Consider the following 19,301-nt stretch of genomic DNA (forward strand, 5'->3'; position numbering starts at 1 on the left):
CCTAGGCAATCTCCAACGTTTCCAGAAAGGTGAAGCCAGGCATATGGAGAGAAATAAACACTCCCTAATACAAGGGGACTGCAAGGGGCGAAGAGTGGAAGGAGACCCAGGTGTAACAAGCTCTCACGGCTTCCTCAGCACTGAGGTGCTCGCCTGCCACCGCAGAGCCTTTTACAGTGGGTAAAGTTACACAAAGGCACGCTTTCCGCTGCGCGACCCCTGCAGCTGAAATCCCAAGCCCATATGACCCTCTCAGGACTGACATCAACTTCTGTCGCCACTCTGGTCCCGGCGTCTTGGCTCTTCCTTTATTTCTTTCTCTGCTGCTTCTTGGAAGCTTTAAAACTCAGCCAAACACTACTACCACTGCCCTGCGGCTACTTCACCTTGTTCCATCTTGGTCTCTTGGCCTGCACCTGAGGGGGTCTTTTATGCCTCTCAGCCACCCTAGATGTGGGTCATCAACCCTAATGAGCTGCATTGCAAAACCCTGTGCCTCTGCAGCTCTCGTCTTCATCCCAGTACTCAGGGAATTGTGGGACCTGAAGACCCTAACACAAAGGTCACTCCTTTTCGCATCTTCTATGTTACAATGTGCTGTTAAGAGATTGGGGTCTCTGGGGAAATTATCTAAAGGGGTCTCACATTCCTCCTGGCCTGTTGCCCCTTCCATGTTATCCTCCCAGCTAACAAAGCCCCCAGTCAGGATCAGAGAGCATCTGCCTTTCCCTGGCCACAAGAGATGGATTCCAGGCCAGGTTTCCTGACCCTGGGGGCAGTTATATGAAGAAGGATCACATGGGAGGAGATAGCTGCCGGGGAGACGTTTTGACTGCATTGGACAAGATGCAGTATTCCTCCCTTTCCCATGAGGAAGAACCCCTAATACCTGAGTTTCTGATGGCTTTTTATCATTCTGCGGAAACACCCACCTTGGACTCAAACACCTACAGCACATACACAACACCTTTTTCTAGTATGCCTTCATATGAGAACCCAATGGAAAACCAAATAAGAGTTTAAAAATCCAATGTCATCTATGGACTCCAACTCCCATAATCACTCGGGTACTGATATGAGGAAGAGAAGTAAGGAGCAGTAACATAGTATGCATAGTAACAGGACCTCAAAGTACCATCTGCACACTAGTTATTTTGCCATACCTGCAGTGTGTGGGACATTTAAAGAAGAAAAGCACGGTATAGAGGAGAGGATGGAGGAAAAGCCATGGAGACTCAAGCAGTAGCAGGGGAGAAATGATTCAACCTGGGGACAGAGATAATACCAACATACTTAGTCCTAATTCCCCCTCCTAGAACCTACATTAGACTTGCCTCTAAGTCAGAAGAGACATACAAGTATTAATGCAAAATAATGACAAAGAAGCCTATTAAATCAAGGCGGGGGAAAAATAGCAGAAGGAATTGTGGAGAAGGCTCTGTTTTCAAAACCCAAAAGGTTAAGTCCTCTAAAGAAACCGAAAGAGGAGCCAGGGGGTTTGCAGAGGCAGACCTAAAACCCCATGTTAAACCAGAGGTATAGTTCCACAGAGGAAGAAACTGAAGTAATCTCTGACTTAGCCTTTGCTCAAAGAAATGATCCCTTGCTTGCTGAACCTTTCCTTCAGGTTTTACCCAAAGAGGAGGAAAGGGACAAGGGTGGTCCATTTATTTTCTTGAAGACCAAGCTGTTGTATAGAGAGGATATTGGACCTGACAGACCCCTACATCACATATTTTAGTACCAAAAAGCTATAAGAAAATTGTGTTGGAGATCACCCAGTCTCACCTTATCGGCAGAGATTTAGGGACAGCCAAGACCCAGACACAAATTCCGAACCGCTTCTATTGGCCAGGGATAAACGCTGATGTAAAGAACTTTGTAGGCTCTTGTTCCCTATGTCAGAAGACCAGTATCCAAATGCCCCCTCCAGCTCCATTACAGCTCTTATCCATCAAAGACATTCCATTTTCATGCATATGTATGCGAGGTAAAGCAAATTCTTCGAATTAAAACCTTGGATACTTCTATACCACCCTTTGGTTGAAAGATTCAATAAGACCGTAAAACATATCTTAAAGATACTGGTTGAAGTAGATAGAAAGAATTAGGATGTTATGACACCATGGACCCTTTTCGCCATAAGAAAATCACCACAGGTATCCACAGGATTTTCTCCATTTGAACTTTTATATGGGGGAGAACCGCCTGATGTCTTAGATATGTTGCGTGAAACCTGGGAGGAACGAGAAAATGCTACTTTACCACTATCACAGATTGTACAGAGAGTAAAAGAACATGTGATGGTGGTTAGATCCATAGTGCAATCTAACATGATTAAGTCTCAGGAACATCAGAAGGACTATCATGATAGAAAAGCTGTATTTAGATTATTTTGTATTCGACAGAAAGTCCTAGTTCTCCTCCCTTCTACTGAAAAAAAATGCTTTCAAGATGGCATGGTCTCTACCAGATAATAGATCTGGTCATCCCTTATGATTACATAATCTCACAACCTGATAAAAAAATCAAGACTCACATTTATCACGTGAATCTTCTCAAGGAATGGAAACAAAATCCCATTGAAGACACTACTGTAGTCCTAACCAGCCTACTATCTGATGAAACCAGCCTGAATACTTGAATTCCCTGTGATATAGCTCAAACCAAAAAGAGGATCTAATGGACCTCTTAGAACAGGTCCCTGATGTGTTTAGAGACGAACCTGGAAGAATAAAAGCGATATACCAGTATATATATACCCCTCTGGGAACAGTGATACATCTGAAGCCCTTCCGGATACCTCGGACTACAAAAGGCATAATTGAAGAGGAAGCAGAAAATATGCTAAGGGCAGATATTACCGAGCCCTCTCACAGCCCATGGTCATCACTGATTGTGTTAATTACTAAGTCAGATGAATCGTAAAGGTGTTCTGCATTGATTTCAGGAAGGTAAATGTGGTCTCCCAATTTGATAGCTAACCCATGCCCAGAATTGATGATCTTATTGATCGATTGGGGTCCGTTGTTTAGCTCTCCACGATTGATCTAACTAAGGGGCACTGGCAAGTCACTGTTAACCCAGCCGATAAACCTAAAACTGTTTTTTTTGCTCCCTTCAGGCTTTTCCAATTTACAGTATTGCCTTTTGGCTTTCATGAGGCACAAGCTACCTTTCAAAGGTTGATGGATCAAATTCTCCACCATGTGCCTCCTTCTGTGGAGCATACAACGATGATGTCATCATTCACAGAAAGACTTGGAAGGAGCATATTCACCATCTGTGTTTGGTTACTACGGCACCACGAAAAGCTGGACTCGCAGCAAAACCTAAGAAATGCCATCTAGCTAGATCTGCAGTCAAATATCTTTTTTTTTTTTTAGGGAACAGACTAGTTCAGCCCCTGACAGAAAAAGTTAAAGCGGGGAAACAAACCCCAAAACTAAGGATCTACGAGCATTTCTGGGTTTAGTAGGATAGTACACGCATTTTATCCTTAATGTTTCATCTATAACATCTTGTCTTTGTCATGCATCAGCCCTAGAGATGTTGGAATAGGTGGAAATGCACCTAATGTGGATGCCTTGGTTCCACATTAACGGTCTATGCCTCATCCAAAATGGCCACCGGAATGTACATTACGTCCGTAACATCGGTAGCTCGTTGCGTTGTATCGTCCTTGGACCAAGATGCTGCTAGTCCCTGTTTCCTCTCAGAGACTTTCATTTTTTGCCTCATTTTCTCCTTGTTATTCTCTGCCTTCCTGTTCCCTGTTGTTTCCAGCACGCCTTTGGATCTGCTATTTTTGCAAGGTAATCTTTGTGGGCATTCCCTCTTTTACTTTTGCACCGTAGCCTGTTACCTCTCGACAGTCTACTTCCGACTTCTTTTCTTTACTTACCTCATCTGCCTTTTTCTCCGTAGTAGCTCTGCTGGTACTTTGGTTATCTTTTCTGTCATTTCTTTGCAGTATAGCATTCTATTTCTCGAGCATACACTATTCTTTTCTTTCGTACCCCTTTACCGCTCTTAGTGATTCAAACTCTGCCCCTTTGTTGTCTTTGTCCTTTTCCTCTGCAGATTCTGTCAGTCATCCGGTGCTCTCTTGTTTCCCGTCTTCTTCTAGCCTATCATCCTATATTGCAAAGACACTTGTAGTTATTTTCAATTCTGCCGGTTACTTAATGTTCTCCTAATTCCTGCCACGATCCAGTCCGGAGGACTTTTGTTATGCAGTCTATTCTGCTACATCGGTTCTGAACATTGTAAATTATAGATTCTTTGAACATTGAAGGAATCCTTTGGATTTACACCGTCATCTGCAAGCAAGGACTTACCTATACCTCACAGGTTTTTTTTTGCATCTTTGCCTTTTTTCCCTGAATTGGGAGCTTGCTCCTTGGGGGTCCTGCGGACCTGGTTCTATTCAGGTCAGGGTGGCCACAGAGAGAGCGCACCCCTATCTACACCAGAAAAAAGACAAGAATAGTAAAGAACTAAGAAGACCAAGGAAGAAGAAGGACTCTTTAAACACAGAAAGTTCATTTGAAGAGACAAGTGAGGAGGAGTTAAGGGAGGTACAAGCAAATTCCGACAGTATACAACGCCAAGAAAGACCAATGGCATCCTTGGAACAGTTTCAAGAGCTTTGTAATGCCATCCAAGCTCTTCGAGTTGATATGCAGGCTCTCCAAGCATAAAACACAACGCTTAAACAACAAGTAGCAGCCCGAGAGGAAGGTAGAAGTGACCTACCACCTATGCTGCTCTCATTCGGCAAATACGATGGAAATCCCAGAATGATGAAAGAATCTTTGGACGCCTGTTCAGTGTATTTTTCATTTAGGCCCAAGACTTTTGAGACAGAGAGATCACGAGTGGACTTTATCATCTCTAATCTGGTTGGTAGTGCTTTGTCCTGGGCAACTTCCTTGGTCACATCCCAGGATCCTTCAGTCAATAATTACGACCAGTTTGTACTTAATTTCAAGACATGTTTTGAACGTCCAGAGGTTCGATTCTCGACGTATGAAGCCTTGCTGGATGTTAAACAAGGAAGTCAAGACGTCCAGTCTTATGTTACCCAATTTCAAGGGCTTGCTAAATCAGCAGGATGGCCAGATACGGCTCAACAGACTATTTTCCGTCGCGGTTTACATGATGATATCAAAGACGAGCTTGCCAGAGTGGCCAGACCAAATAACTTTCAGGAGTTAGTGACCCTGGTTCTCCAGATTGAGTTCAGACTACAGGAAAGGCGCCAGGAGCATAGAAGAGGCAGAGGATATCCCCTCATGTACAATCCTCCTCCCACTTCAAAAGAAAGATAACTAACGGAAGAACCAATGCAGATTGGTGCAACAAGAGGGCCACTAACACCAGAGGAAAGGAAGAGAAGGCGTGAACATAACCTCTGCATGTATTGAAGATCTTCCAAAAATCAGTTGCAAGATTGTCCTGAGATCCCTCAACGGCGTCAGGGAAAACGCCACAACCTGTTTCTTAGCAAGGGAGATTTTGGGGAAACCTGCTCAAACCCTTGCATTGTCACCAGAGCCAGCGAAGATGGAGTAGAAGACAACAGACTGATGGCATTTCAGATCTCTTTGTTCTCGCAATCAGAGATTCCTTTTCAAGTACTGACAATGTTGGACTGTGGAGCGGCAGGTCATTTTATGGATATTACCTGAGCACAGGAGAACCACATTCCTCTCCAAGAAAAGAAGAAGGCCGTACCAGTTGAAGGGGTACACGGTCATCCGTTATCTTCTGGACCTTTTACACTGGAGACTTTACCCATTCAGATATGCATGGGAGCGCACTCAGAGACTCTCATTTTTGATGGCATTAGAGCGGCTCATTTTCCTTTGCTACTAGGCATTTCTTGGTTAAGACGACATAACTCTCGGATTGATTGGGGTTCCAATAGATTGAGTTTTGACTCAGATTACTGTGGTGAACATTGTATGAAAGAATCACAAATGAAGGTTCAGTCCGCCTGTATGAAGATCCAACAATGTATTTCCATTTCTACAGTACCTGTACACTATCAAGCCTTTGCAGAGGTTTTTGAGGACGTTATCCTGAGACTCCTCCCACCTTACCGTCCAGAAGATTGTAGCATCGATCTAGAGGAGGAAGCTCCACTTCCTTTTGGGAGGATGTTCCCATTGTTTCTATTTGAAAAAACAGCTTTGAAGGAGTATCTGGAGTCCAATCTCAATAACGGTTTGATTCGAGAATCCAAATCTTCTGGAGGGGCATCTTTGTTTTTTGTCTCCAAAAAAGACTCCAAGGAACTCTGTCCTTGTATAGATTACAGGGGTTTGAACAGTATTACTATCAGAGACAGATATCCCATGCCTCTCATTGGAGATATCATAGAAGCTTTAAGAGATTCACAAGTGTTTACTAAATTGTATTTAAGAGGCGCTTACCATCTGTTAAGAATAAAGAGTGGTGTTGAATGGAAGACCGCCTTTAGAACACCACTGGGGTTGTTTGAATATTGCGTGATGCCTTTTTGTCTGGTCAAAGCCCCAACGGTGTTCCAGAGATTCATAGACAAGGTGTTTGCTGACATGTTATACGTGTCAGTAGTGGTTTATATTGATGATATTCTAGTCTTCTCTGCCACACTGAAGGAACACCGTCTACATGCCAAGGAGATTCTGCGTAGATTGAAGGAACATCAGTTGTACGCAAAACCTGAAAAATGCACATTTGAGGCTTCCTAGGTTCCATACCTAGGGTTCATATTATCCGCCAAGGGTATAAGGATGGACCCAGAGAAGGTTAAGGCTATAACACGATGGCCTGAACTAACGTCAGTTAAGGAGGTGCAAAGATTCCTTGGTCTGTCAAACTTCTATCATCGGTTCATCCCTAATTTCTCAGATCTAGTACTGCCTCTCACCTCTCTACTCAAGAAGGGAACAGCTTTCAAATGGCATACTGATGCTCAAACAGCCTTTGTGCGGCTCAAAGAACTGTTCACTACAGCACCTGTTTTGATGCAGCCAGACCAGTTTAAACCATGTGTTCTAGAGACTGATGCCTCAAGTGGGGCTTTAGGTGCTGTTTTACTACAGGAAGACCAAAAAGGTCAAGAGCATCCCATCGCCTATTACTCTCGAACCTTCTCTTCCAGTGAAATGAATTATTCTGTACTAGAGAAGGAGTTGTTGGCCATGAGAATGACTTGTGAAGAGTGGAGGTTTTGTTGCAAGGGGCCTCACATAGTTTCTTGATTCGCACTGATCACAGAAACTTAAAAGTACTTCAGCAGATGGAGCGCAGAAACTCCCGACATGCCAGATGGGCCTATTATTTTTCTAACTTCGATTTCAAGATCACATATATCCCTGGTACTCAGAATAGTGTGGGGAGCTGGCCTGAAGATATAAAGGGTACTATGGAAATGGAAAGGCTACTACCCAAACACTGATTCCTTGCAGAGGTCAATACATTTCTTCATGAGGTGCAAGGTGATCTCCAGTCCTGTACTCACGAAGAGTTGATTTCTTACAGTCTACAAGAAAAGAAAGGACTATGGTTTCATGGATCTGCTCTCTTCTTACCCACAAAGTCTCTTCAAGAAAAGGCTATGCGGTTTTGCCATGACCTACCTTTAGCAGGCCTCAAAGGACAAAAAGCAATGTACGAACTGGTAACCAGAAGCTTTTGGTGGCCATCAGTGCGATCCGATCTCAACACCTATGTGTCATCTTGCCCAGTTTGTGCCAAAGGGAAGGTATCTCGACAAAGGCCCTTAGGTCAGTTGCAACAGGCAGTATTACCTTTCCGTCCTTGGGAGAATTTGTCTATGGATTTCATTATGGGTTTACCCCCATCTCATGGGAAAACCGCCATTTTGGTTACGGTCGACTCTTATTCCAAGTTGGCAAATTTGTCCTCCCTACCTTGCGTATCCTGTGCTTCTAAAACTGCAGCTGTATTTCTTAGTGACATTGTGAGGTTACATGGGATTCCCCGAACTGTAATCTCCGATCGTGGTACACAATTCACGTCCAGATTTTGGTCCTCTCTTTGTGATAGACTTGGTATCCAAAGGGCACTCTCCTCTGGTTATCACCCGCAATCCAATGGACAGACGGAGAGACTTAATGCCAATCTTGAGCAGCATCTCTGTTGTTTTTGCAACAGAGAACAAGACGACTGGGCAACTCTCATTCCCATGGCAGAATTTGCATATAACAACACTTTGCGTACGGCTATTGGAATGGTACGGCTATTGGAATGATCCCTTTCCAGTCTACTTACGGTTACCATCCTCACCATTTGCCCGATGTAAATCCAGCTGCCTCAAGGTCACAGGCGGTGGATGGTCTGTTGTTCGATCTCAATAAGACCCACAAAGAAGCTCTACAGTCTCTGGAGGAGAGTAGAAGGAGCTACGAGACTTATGCTGATTCCAAAAGGAGACCCAATCCTCAATGGAATCCGGGAATGCGAGATACCTTCCTCGTTGGACACACTTAGGCAAATTTTCTCCACGATATATTGGGCCTTGCCAAATGGAGGCCAGGATAAACCCAGTCGCCTTCCGGCTCAAATTGCCTCACAGTCTCAGACGTGTTCACCCTGTGTTCCATTCATCCCTGCTCAAGGCTTGTGTTAATGACCCTTATAACAGGTCTACCAAGAAGAAGTTGGGTTCAGCACCCTCGGAACCAGAGGAATATGAGGTTGCCAAGTTGATAGACTCCCGTTACAGACATAGTACCTTGTAATATCTTGTCCATTGGAAGGGATATCCCAAGACGGAGGGAACTCGGGAACCAAGATCCCACATACATGCTCCTAGATTGGTACAGCGGTTACACAGGTTATACCCTGGACAGCCCAGAGGAATTGGCCATCGAAGGGGGCATACTGTCATGCATCAGCCCTGGAGATGTTGGAATAGGTGGAAATACACCTAATGTGGATGCCTTGTTTCCACTTTAACGGTCTATACCTCATCCAAGATGACCGCCGGAACCTACATTACATCTGCAGCATCGGTAGCTCGATGCGTTGTATCGTCCTTGGACCAAAACGCTGCTAGTTCCTGTTTCTTCTCAGAGACTTGCTTTTTTTGCCTTGTTTTTTCCCTGTTATTCTCTGCCTTCCTGTTCCCTGTTGTTTCCAGCACACCTTTGGATCTGCTATTTTTGTAAGGTAATCTTCATGGGCATTCCCTCGTTTACTTTTGCACCGTAGCCTGTTACCTCTCGACAATCTACTTCTGACTTCTTTTCTTTACTTACCACGTCTGCCTTTTTCTCCGTAGTAGCTCTGCTGGTACATCGGTTATCTTTTCTGTCATTTCTTTGCAGTATAGCATTCTATTTCTGGAGCATACACTATTCTTTTCTTACCCCTTTACCGCTATTACTGATTCAAACTCCGCCCCTTTGTTGTCTTTGTCCTTTTCCTCTGCAGATTCTGTCAGTCACCCGGTACTCTCTTGTTTCCCGTCTTCTTCTAGCCTATCATCCTATATTGCTAAGACCCTTGAAGTTATTTTCAATTCTGCCGGTTACTTACCGATCTCCTAATTCCTGCCACGATACAGTACTGAGGACTTTTGTTATCCAGTCTGTTCTGCTACATCAGTTCTGAACATTGTAAATTATACACTCTTTGAACATTGAAGGAATCCTTTGGATTTACAACATCCTCTGCAAGCAAGGATTTACCTATACCTCACAGGTTTTTTTTGTTGCATCTTTGCCTTTTTTTCCCCTGAATTGGGAGCTTGCTCCTGGGGGGTCCCCCGGACCTGGTTCTATTCAGGTCAGGGTGGCCAGCGAGGGAGCTCGCCCCTAGATACGCCAGACAAAAGACAAGAGTAGTAAAGAACTAAGAAGACCAAGGAAGAAGAAGGACTCTTTAAACACATAAAGTTCATTTGAAGAGACAAGTGAGGAGGAGTTAAGGGAGGTACAAGGAAATCCTGACAATCTTATTGATAAACTCAAAAATGCTGAACCTCAGAAAACTAAATGGCATAACAAAGATCAATTGTGCTTTGGCAAACTCAAACATATTTTGTGTGGCGAACCTGTGTTGAAGGTGGCAGAGTTCAACAGAGAGTTCATTCTGCAAACAGGTGCCTCTCATGTTGTTCTATGTGCTCTTCTTTCACAAGACCATCCTCTATTTAAGTAGGAAATTATTTCCAAGAGAGAAAAAATATGCAACTCTTAAACTAGAAACCTTGGAGATCATGTGGGCCATAACATACCTCAAATATTATCAGACAGGCAGAAAATGTAGACTTGTTACAAACCATGCCCCACTAACTTGGATGAGCCTCCGCAAGGCATGGAATGCTCTTCTGGAGAGCCTGCGCAGTGAAGAAATACTCACTGTTTTTGGGAAAACTCACCACAAAGCAGAACCGACCAGGCCATTGCTCAGAATACTTTGGGATATATTGACCCACTCAACGGCATTGTCCCACATCACTAAGCTGCATTTGCACAGAAACAACCACAAAAGGGTTGCTCTGGCTCCTGTGAGCGCCATAGCTCAAAACTGCGTTTTGCAACAACAATAGAAATGGCTGCACCGTCCTGCCAAGCACACATCGGGCAGGATAGAACCAGGGGGCACATTAAAGGAGATTGCCAGTGGGTTCCCACATAAACAAAAGGAAGAAAGTGGAAAAAGCAGTGTTGCTTTGCTGCAAAAGCCAAAATCTCCATTGAAAAGAAACCCTTTTTTACCTGTAAAAAAATGCAGTTTTGACGCTAATTCCCCTTGTTCATTAAAGCCACTGTGATTAATACACCCTACCAAGCCCTGTGTGTCTCACTGTGCCTCAGCAAAACTAGGCATGATTCTGAAATGACAAGTCCAGTCAACCCAACTCTTAAAAAAAATCAACCAGGAACTTTACTTTTACTTACATGGGAAACGCATTAATTTTCTTTGCAAAAGTATCCAAAACTCAGCTGTTCAGAGAGAGACTCTAACTAGCTGTGCCATATCTGTGTCAATGTATCTGTGCTGCAGACCAACTCCAGCATTCAAGAGAATAACTATAGCTGCAAGACAGTGTGTGAATCTGCTGGAGATGAAAAGTTGAATTTAAGAAGGAAAGGCCAGCTGCACCACGTGTAAAAAAATGGGTTTTTGCAAATTAAAGAAAAACAAATGCATGTGTGTTGGAACAGTACACTGGTGAATGAAAGCCTGCCAGTCTTTAGCAATATGAAGGGGTTTGTTGATGGTGAGACTATATAACATGGGTTATCTTGTGCAACCGGCTTGCTTTAATTCTGTATCTAAGATCAGAAAATTTTAAAAATATGGTAGCTGAAGCTGCAAGTTGAAAAACAGGTTTTCTGCTTGGAGGGGTGGCCCCAAAAGGAGGGCTCTCTCTCAGCAGATACTGACAACCCCCTGATAGTTACGCGGTTGAACAGACTTTTGTCTCTGCCGGGACCCAAACAATGAAGCTCCCAGGGAAGGAAGCCTGAGGTGTGAAGAGGGCAATATAACTTCAATCAAGGGGGAAAACCCCACCATGCTCTAAAGGAAATGACAGTTGGCAGCAGTGAAGGACAGAGAAAAAATGGACCCAGGAACAAAGAGACTGTCATTTGGTCCCAAAGACTATTTCAGGAATAAACTTTAAAAACGTCTATCTTTGCAGCAAGACTTTAAAAAATTGTAAAAATGTCACAGTTTAAAAAAAATGTGCTTTCTTTTGAGACATGGTAGAAGTCACTGACACCTCCAGGGGCAGAAAGGGCAAAATATTGAGGATACATCGAAAAGTATTAATGTTGCAAACATACATTTTTGTACATACATCCCTTGGGATAATTTGCATCTGTGCATAAAGTTATGGAATTTTAGGCCGAATCTTTAATGCTAAAAATGACCAAAATGTATCAGAAGGGCGAAACAAGGTCCCACAGACTTGAGGATTGGACTGATATGTGTTGCAGATAATATGTAACCTGGGTATATAATTTACTAAGAGATTGCAATTGTATAAATGTCTGTTTTTGGCAAAACCGGAGTTTAAGTAAAGAAAATGTGGGAGTATTTTGGACATTGTAAAACTCACCTCATAAATCTGACATCATTCTCTTGGAAATCCAACCAGTTGAGAGCAAGGCGGAGACTAGCACCTCTGCCCAATCCAAGTAGTTTAGGGGCATGCTTGGTTAACCCTGCCCAGCCTACACTTTGATGATGTCATTGTGAACTATAAATAAGGGTCCCTGACAAGACTCTCGACACACACTCTTCCTGATTTCCTGCGCTGCGTTCCTGTTCCCGTCATCTTCCTGATCCAGACTCCAACAACAAGGCCAAGCATTGCGGATCCTACTCCAGGGCCCACTGCAGCACCCAAGCAGTGCTGATCCCATTCCCAGCAAGGCCTCCAATATAAAAAAACCCACTACATTTCCCATTAGCCAGGGGAAAACTGTGGTACCTTTGGCATCCTGATCCAGTTTGGCTTGCTGCCACTCACTGCATGCTGCTGCAATCCTGCTACCCTGATGACCTATGGTATCCAGTGACCAGAATTGCCAGTCCAGAAGTGCTACCTGGTAACCAGAACCACCCAGCTGTTTGCCAGGCACCCTGCCGTGTAGTGACCGGAACGCTGATGGTCCAAAAATCCTAAACTAAAGTGGGCGGTGAGTATCAATAGAAATCCATAGACATCCATAGTACATCTAAACCCATAGCCTATCTTGTCTTTGTTCTCATTCCAGTCTCTGTCACCCTATCCTTATCCTGATATCTTGTTCAAACTGTCACAATCATTCTTGCAACCCTGCCCTTGATTTCTAGTGCTAGCGCCATCTCTTTAGTAATTTTTCTTGTGAAATCCTAAGCCATTAATCCTATTTCGAGTGTTCAGACTGGTTCCGTCAGGGTGGGCGCAGGGGCAAGAGGGTTGAACTCGTGAATCAACCCTGGAGCTTACTGTGTCCCTTCTTGGTGGCCTACCCTGAATACTCTAATGTAGAGTAAAACTATTCTTGTCACAACTGATTTTTCTTCTTTTTTGCGCCTTCATTTACTCAAAGTGCACCTTCTTAGATCTTGCATAACTCATTCAATTTACCAGCTAGAGACTTACTTTCCCTTCCATAGTATACCTGTGATCTATAGCTATCCCCCAACACACATATTTTACCCGTTTTTCAAAGAAACCGTTTTAATAAATTCACACGAAAAACAGAAATATTTGCAAAGTTTCCAATGTGTCATTTTGATTGTCAACTGTTTTAAATCTTCCATTCATTTTTTGAACTGTATTGTCACAATCACAAGCACTGAAGGGAACAGAGATCGACACTCTCACCCGAGCCACGGACGCCAAATGAACTCGACCCTCTCACCGTGGTTGGCACAGGCGCCTGAGTAAGAAAACAGGTCGCCACGTGGCAGCCAATGGGGGGTAGAGGGGTTAGGGACAGGTTGTGGATATGGAGGGGAAATTAGGAAAACCAGAAAGAGGGTGAGGGACTCCTACTGTGGATGGGACCAGGACAGCACCAGGGAAAAACCCTACACTGTCTAACATGTAACAAACAATAATATTACCTACACATGTACTTGATTCCTGAATAGCACACCTTAGTACGTGTACTGTACCAGGTCCTGATTTACACAACACATAAGCAAGCACGATGAGAACACATAATGGCTTAGACAGTACACATGGCCCATAGGGCAGCGTTAGCAACATACAACATAAATGAAAGTCCCCTTAGTTTCATTCACTAGAGACATAACCTAGTCCATATGCAGTACTTTCTGCAGTACCACATGAATTGCCTTAGTTCCATTCACTAGAAACATTTCCTTGTCCAGATGCAGTATTTCCTGCAGTACCACAACACAAGCTTTGCAATATAGATGGAACACATGTGTAACCAGTAAACTAGTTTTGTTTTCCCCCACGATTGAATGTCAGAAAAAGAGGGCGTGACTTATCTCAGGTCTGGGGAGCCCCTCAGGACCTCCCAGACAAACATGGAATGGCTGCAAATCACTCTCAAGCAGTTTGGTAATTCCCTTGTCTCCCCGAGTACTTATCTTGAGTCTGGGAAGCCCCGAAGGATTTCCCAGACGAAGAACTGCAAGCGTTGAATTCTCCGGTAACTCAGCGCCCCTCCTGCTGTTCAGCGTCCGCATGTGAGGAAGCGATTCTCCTTTGCCTTGCATGCAAGTGATTTCGCCAGTGACTCAGCGCCCCTCCTGCTCCTGCTGTTCAGTGTCCGCATGTGAGGAAGCGTTTCTCCTTTGCCTTGCACGCGAGTGAAAACTCCCTCCGACCGCGACCGTCTGCCTCCTGCTGCACCGAAAACAATAAGCCACACCTGCCTGCAGCCGTTGCCGGCCTTTAAGCTGTAATTCATTCAATACAGCTGGTCAGGCGCGCGCACGGGCTGAACTACAAGGAAGCCCACAGGTTGCTGGGAACTGTAGTTTCCACGTCCTTCCCAGCACATACAGTCTCAATAGGCGTATTTCAACACTCCACGCCTTTGCCAACCCTGATTCCTGACATTACCTCCTCTTCCAGGGGTCCTCCCAGGACCCGGTTTACCCGGATTGCGTAAATGAAATTGTTTCACTAACCTGGGAGCATGGACATCTCTAGCTGGTTCCCAAGAACAGTCCTCAGGACCGTATCCTGCCCAATGAATTAAATACCATAGTTTTCGGTATCTTCTTTTGGAATCCACAATGCGTTTAACTTCGTATTCCATGTTTCCATCTTTCACTAGGGCCAGAGGTTTCTTCGTAGTTGTCCCTGGAGCTGCGGGTTTAAGCAAAGAAACATGGAATACAGGGTGTATATATAGAGTTTTTGGCAAACGCAATTTCATAGCTGTTGATGACATGCATGCAAGGATTTCATAAGGTCCAATAAATCTAGGCATACATTTACGAGATCCCACTATGGAGAGATTTCTGGTTGATAACCACACCCTGTCCCCTGCTTTATATGGTGGACTCTCCTGTCTGTGTTTGTCAGCTTGTCTTTTATAGGCTTTCTTAGCCTGTTCCAAATTAGTGTGCGCTTTCTGTCGGATCTTGAGAAGCAACTGTTTTCGGTCTTGTAACACTGGTAGATTCTCCACTTCAGGTAAATGTTCTGGTATCATATTTTGCTCATACCCAAATAAGCATTCGTTAGAAGACATCCCTAAGGACGTATGCACTGTATTGTTATATGTAAATTCAGCCAACCAGAGTGCCTGTACCCATGACTCCCAGCCATCACCTAAATAGCCTCTCAAGTATGGTTCGAGTGTTTGGTTGACTCGTTCTGTCTGGCCATCAGTTTGAGGGTGATAACTAGTAGAAAGAGCACAGTTGATTCCCAACATGTGACAAAAAGCACGCCAAAACCGTGAAGTAAATTGAGGACCTCTGTCCGAAACAATACTTTTTGGTAAACCATGCAGTCTGACCACATGCTGCAGAAATAATTCCGCTAACCTGCATGCTCCAGGTATGCCTTCAAAAGGAATACAATGCGCTTGCTTGGACAAAAAACCCACCACTACCCAAATCGTGTCAAACTGCTTATCGGGTGGTAGGTCGGTAATGAAATCCATTGATATGTGGGTCCGTACTTTCTCAGGGGTGGGTAATGGTTGTAGTAACCCTCTTTTCATTACATGATCTGCTTTGTTCCTCATACAATTCTCACATTTTAATATATATTTGCCCACATCTTGTCTCAATGTATCCCACGAGAAATATTTTTCTAGCATAGTTTGCATTTTCCTTTGACCAGCATGTCCTGCTAGGGGAGAATTATGACACCAATATAATGCTTTTTCTTGTACTTCCTTAGTAGGTAGAAATAATCGATCTGAAGTTGTTGAGGTGGTAATGCCCTCTTGACCTCCCCAATTAAGTTTGTGGTAATTGCTCCAATGATTTTCTCAGAGGGAATAATTGTTTTTACTTCACTCACCACACTCTCCAAATTTTGCTGCCTAGACAGTGCATCCGCCTTGCCATTATTCTTGCCTGGCCTGAATGTTACCACAAAACCAAATTCATTGAAATACTGAGACCAGTGGAGTTGTCTGGCACTAAGGTTGTGAGCAGTCTTAAAGTATTGCAAGTTCTTATGATCAGTGACCACCACTATCTGATGCTTAGCCCCCAATAGATAATGCCTCCACTCCAGAAAAGCGGATCGAATAGCCAACAACTCCTTATCCGTGATGGAATAATTCTGTTCACACCCTAATAACTTTCGAGACAAGAATGCCACTGGATGCCATACTCCCTCCTTATCCTTCTGTGACAATATAGCCCCCACCGCCAGGTTACTAGCGTCAGTCTCCACCTGGAAACCTTGGCTTGTGTCTGGATGTTTCAACACCGCTGCAGTCGTAAAAGCGACCTTTAAAGTCTGAAAAGCCTTTTCTGCTTCAGGACCCCAAATGAATGGTGTTGCCTTCTTAAGCAATCGCATAATTGGTGTTACAATGTCTGAGAAATTACTAATAAAGCGCCAATAGAAGTTGGCAAATCCTAAAAATATTGGACATCCTTGATGCATTGGTGAGACGGCCAATCTGTCACCGCGTGTACTTTCTTGGCATCCATCACTACACCTTCTGGAGTGAGAATAAACCCTAGAAACTCCACCTGCTTGGTGTGAAACGCACATTTCTCCAATTTTACACATAGTTGATACTCCTGCAACCTCTGAAGCACTGCCCTCACATGCTGAACATGTTCTTCTGGTGAGACTGAGTATATCAGAATGTCATTAATGTATACTATGACAAACACATCAATGAAATCCCTCAAGACTTCTTGCATAAAGAATTGAAATGCCGCAGGAGCGTTGCATAATCCAAACGGCATGACCAAGTATTCAAACAAACCAAATTTTGTCCGAAATGCCATTTTCCACTCATCTCCCTCCTGTACTCTGATCAACTGGTATGCCCCTCTTAAGTCCAATTTAGTACACATTTGTGCCTCCCCCACCTGATCCAGTAATACTGAAATTAGCGGTAATGGGAACCTGTTCTTAATGGTTACCTTGTTCAATGCGCGGTAATCAATACAAGTGCGTAATGTCCCCTCTTTCTTTGGGACAAAAAACAAAGGAGAGGAGACTGGGGATGTGGAATGTCTAATGAATCCCTTATCCAGCATTTCATCTAAATATTCTATAAAATGGTTATTTTCCATTTCTGTCACAGCATAAATTCTGCTACAAGGCAACTTCGCCCCTTCCTCCAATTCAATGACACAATCATATGGTCGATGGGGTGGCAGATGCTCCGCCCCACTTTTGTCAAAAACTTTGGCGAACTCTCAATATTGCAAGGGAATCCCTGCCTCCACTGTTCCCACCAACTGATTCCTCCCTTCTTGATCAACCAACCCTTCCAACAATTCCACCTCCGATGCCATATGTTCATGGCATTTCTGCTCTGTGAATTCAACAGTCTGCTTTTCCCAATCAATTCTGGGGTTGTGTTGCAAAAACCAAGGCATGCCTAATATTAAACCAAACTCGGGAGCAGCTATCAAATCAAAGGCAATGTCTTCTTTGTGCCTTGATGCAAATGTCATCCTTACCCTTTGTGTTTGTTTTCTGATAGGACCGGACACTAAAGGAGAACCGTCCACCGACTGCACCTCTTCCACTCTTGTTTTATCTAGTAAAGGTAATCCTAATTGGTGGGCCAATGTAATATCCACAAAGTTACCTGTGGCGCCTGATTCCACCATCGCCATCACCACCTGTTTAGACATCGCCCAACCTAATGTTATCAGAATATACAAATGAGATGTCTTACTCCCAACTGTATTTGCCACCAATTTAGGGAACTTTGCTTCCTTTGGGCCTGTCACCTGAGTTCCTCCTAAGGTCGGCACAATTCTTTTCCCGCCTCCTTCTTGCTTCGTTCCCCACCAGTACTTCTCTGCAGAGTGTTAGGACAGGTACGGATAAAATGACCTGCCTGTCCACAATATAAACACAATTTATTAAGCTTATGCTGTTCCTTTTCTGCCTCTGTTAAAGGTCCTCTAATACTACCGATATGCATTGTTTCCACATCACTACTCCTTCCTCCTCTACTCCTGTCCAATCTCACAAATGGGAGTGCTACCGGTTTTCTCTTGTCCCCCCTTCTCTCATTCATTCTATGATCTAATCTCAGGGCTAAATCTATCATTGCCGTACAAGTACCGGGTTGTGGTTCCACTTGCGCAATAGCATCTTTCAGTTTCTCCCGTAGGCCTTTATAAAACAGTACCTTCTGCTTCTCCACTGGTCATTCGGTCTCAATCACTAATCTATTGAACTGTAGCACATATGTAACCAAGTCCCGTGATCCCTGTCTTAATCCTAACAACTCCTTGTCTTGGGCCAATGAAACCTCCCTTCTATCAAACAATGTTCCAAATTCTCCTAAAAAATTATCCCAATTATATAACATGGGGTCATCTTTCTGTACCAAAGGCATCACCCAAGCTGCTGCATCCCCTGCCAAATAAGATATTACAAAGGCGGTTCTGGCTTGGATAGTCTCAAATGCCACCGGTTTGCATAATAAATTGAGTTTACATTGGGTTAGAAAGGTCATGTATTTTCTAGGATCCCCTGAAAAACGTTCTGGTGCTGCCAAGGGTACATTACTCGGTGGTTGAACAATAACCGTAGGATTGCCCCTTGTGGAGATGCCTGCAGATGTGGAAGTTCTGGGCCCCTCTAATGGAGTACTTTGCGCTATCAAACCGTGTACCTGCGCCTTCAGGGTGGCTGCTTCCTGCCTAGCAGTTGCTAATTCCAACTGAACATCCTGTAAAGCCTGTAGCACATCCGCTAAAGGTGGAGGTGTCGGTTCCATTTGGCTTATGTGGTTGTGAGTATCCCAATTTGGGGGTGGCTTATTATGTCGCAATCACAAGCACTGAAGGGAAGAGAGATCGGCACTCTCCCCCGAACCACGGAAGCCGAATGAACTCGACCCTCCCACCGTGGTTGGCACAGGCGCCTGAGTTAGAAAACAGGTCACCATGTGGCAGCCAAATGGGGGGAAGAGGGGTTAGGGAGAGGTTGTGGATAGGGAGGGGAAATTAGGAAAACCGGAAAGAGGGTGAGGGACTCCTACTGTGGTTGGGACCAGGACAGCACCAAGGAAAAACCCTACACTGTCTAACATGTAACAAACAATAATATTACCTACACATGTACTTGATTCCTGAATAGCACACCTTAGTACGTGTACTGTACCAGGTCCTGACTTACACAACAC

This window comes from Ambystoma mexicanum, chromosome 7p, assembly GCF_040938575.1.
Source record: "Ambystoma mexicanum isolate Mex_15411 chromosome 7p, UKY_AmexF1_1, whole genome shotgun sequence".
NCBI lineage: Eukaryota > Metazoa > Chordata > Amphibia > Caudata > Ambystomatidae > Ambystoma > Ambystoma mexicanum.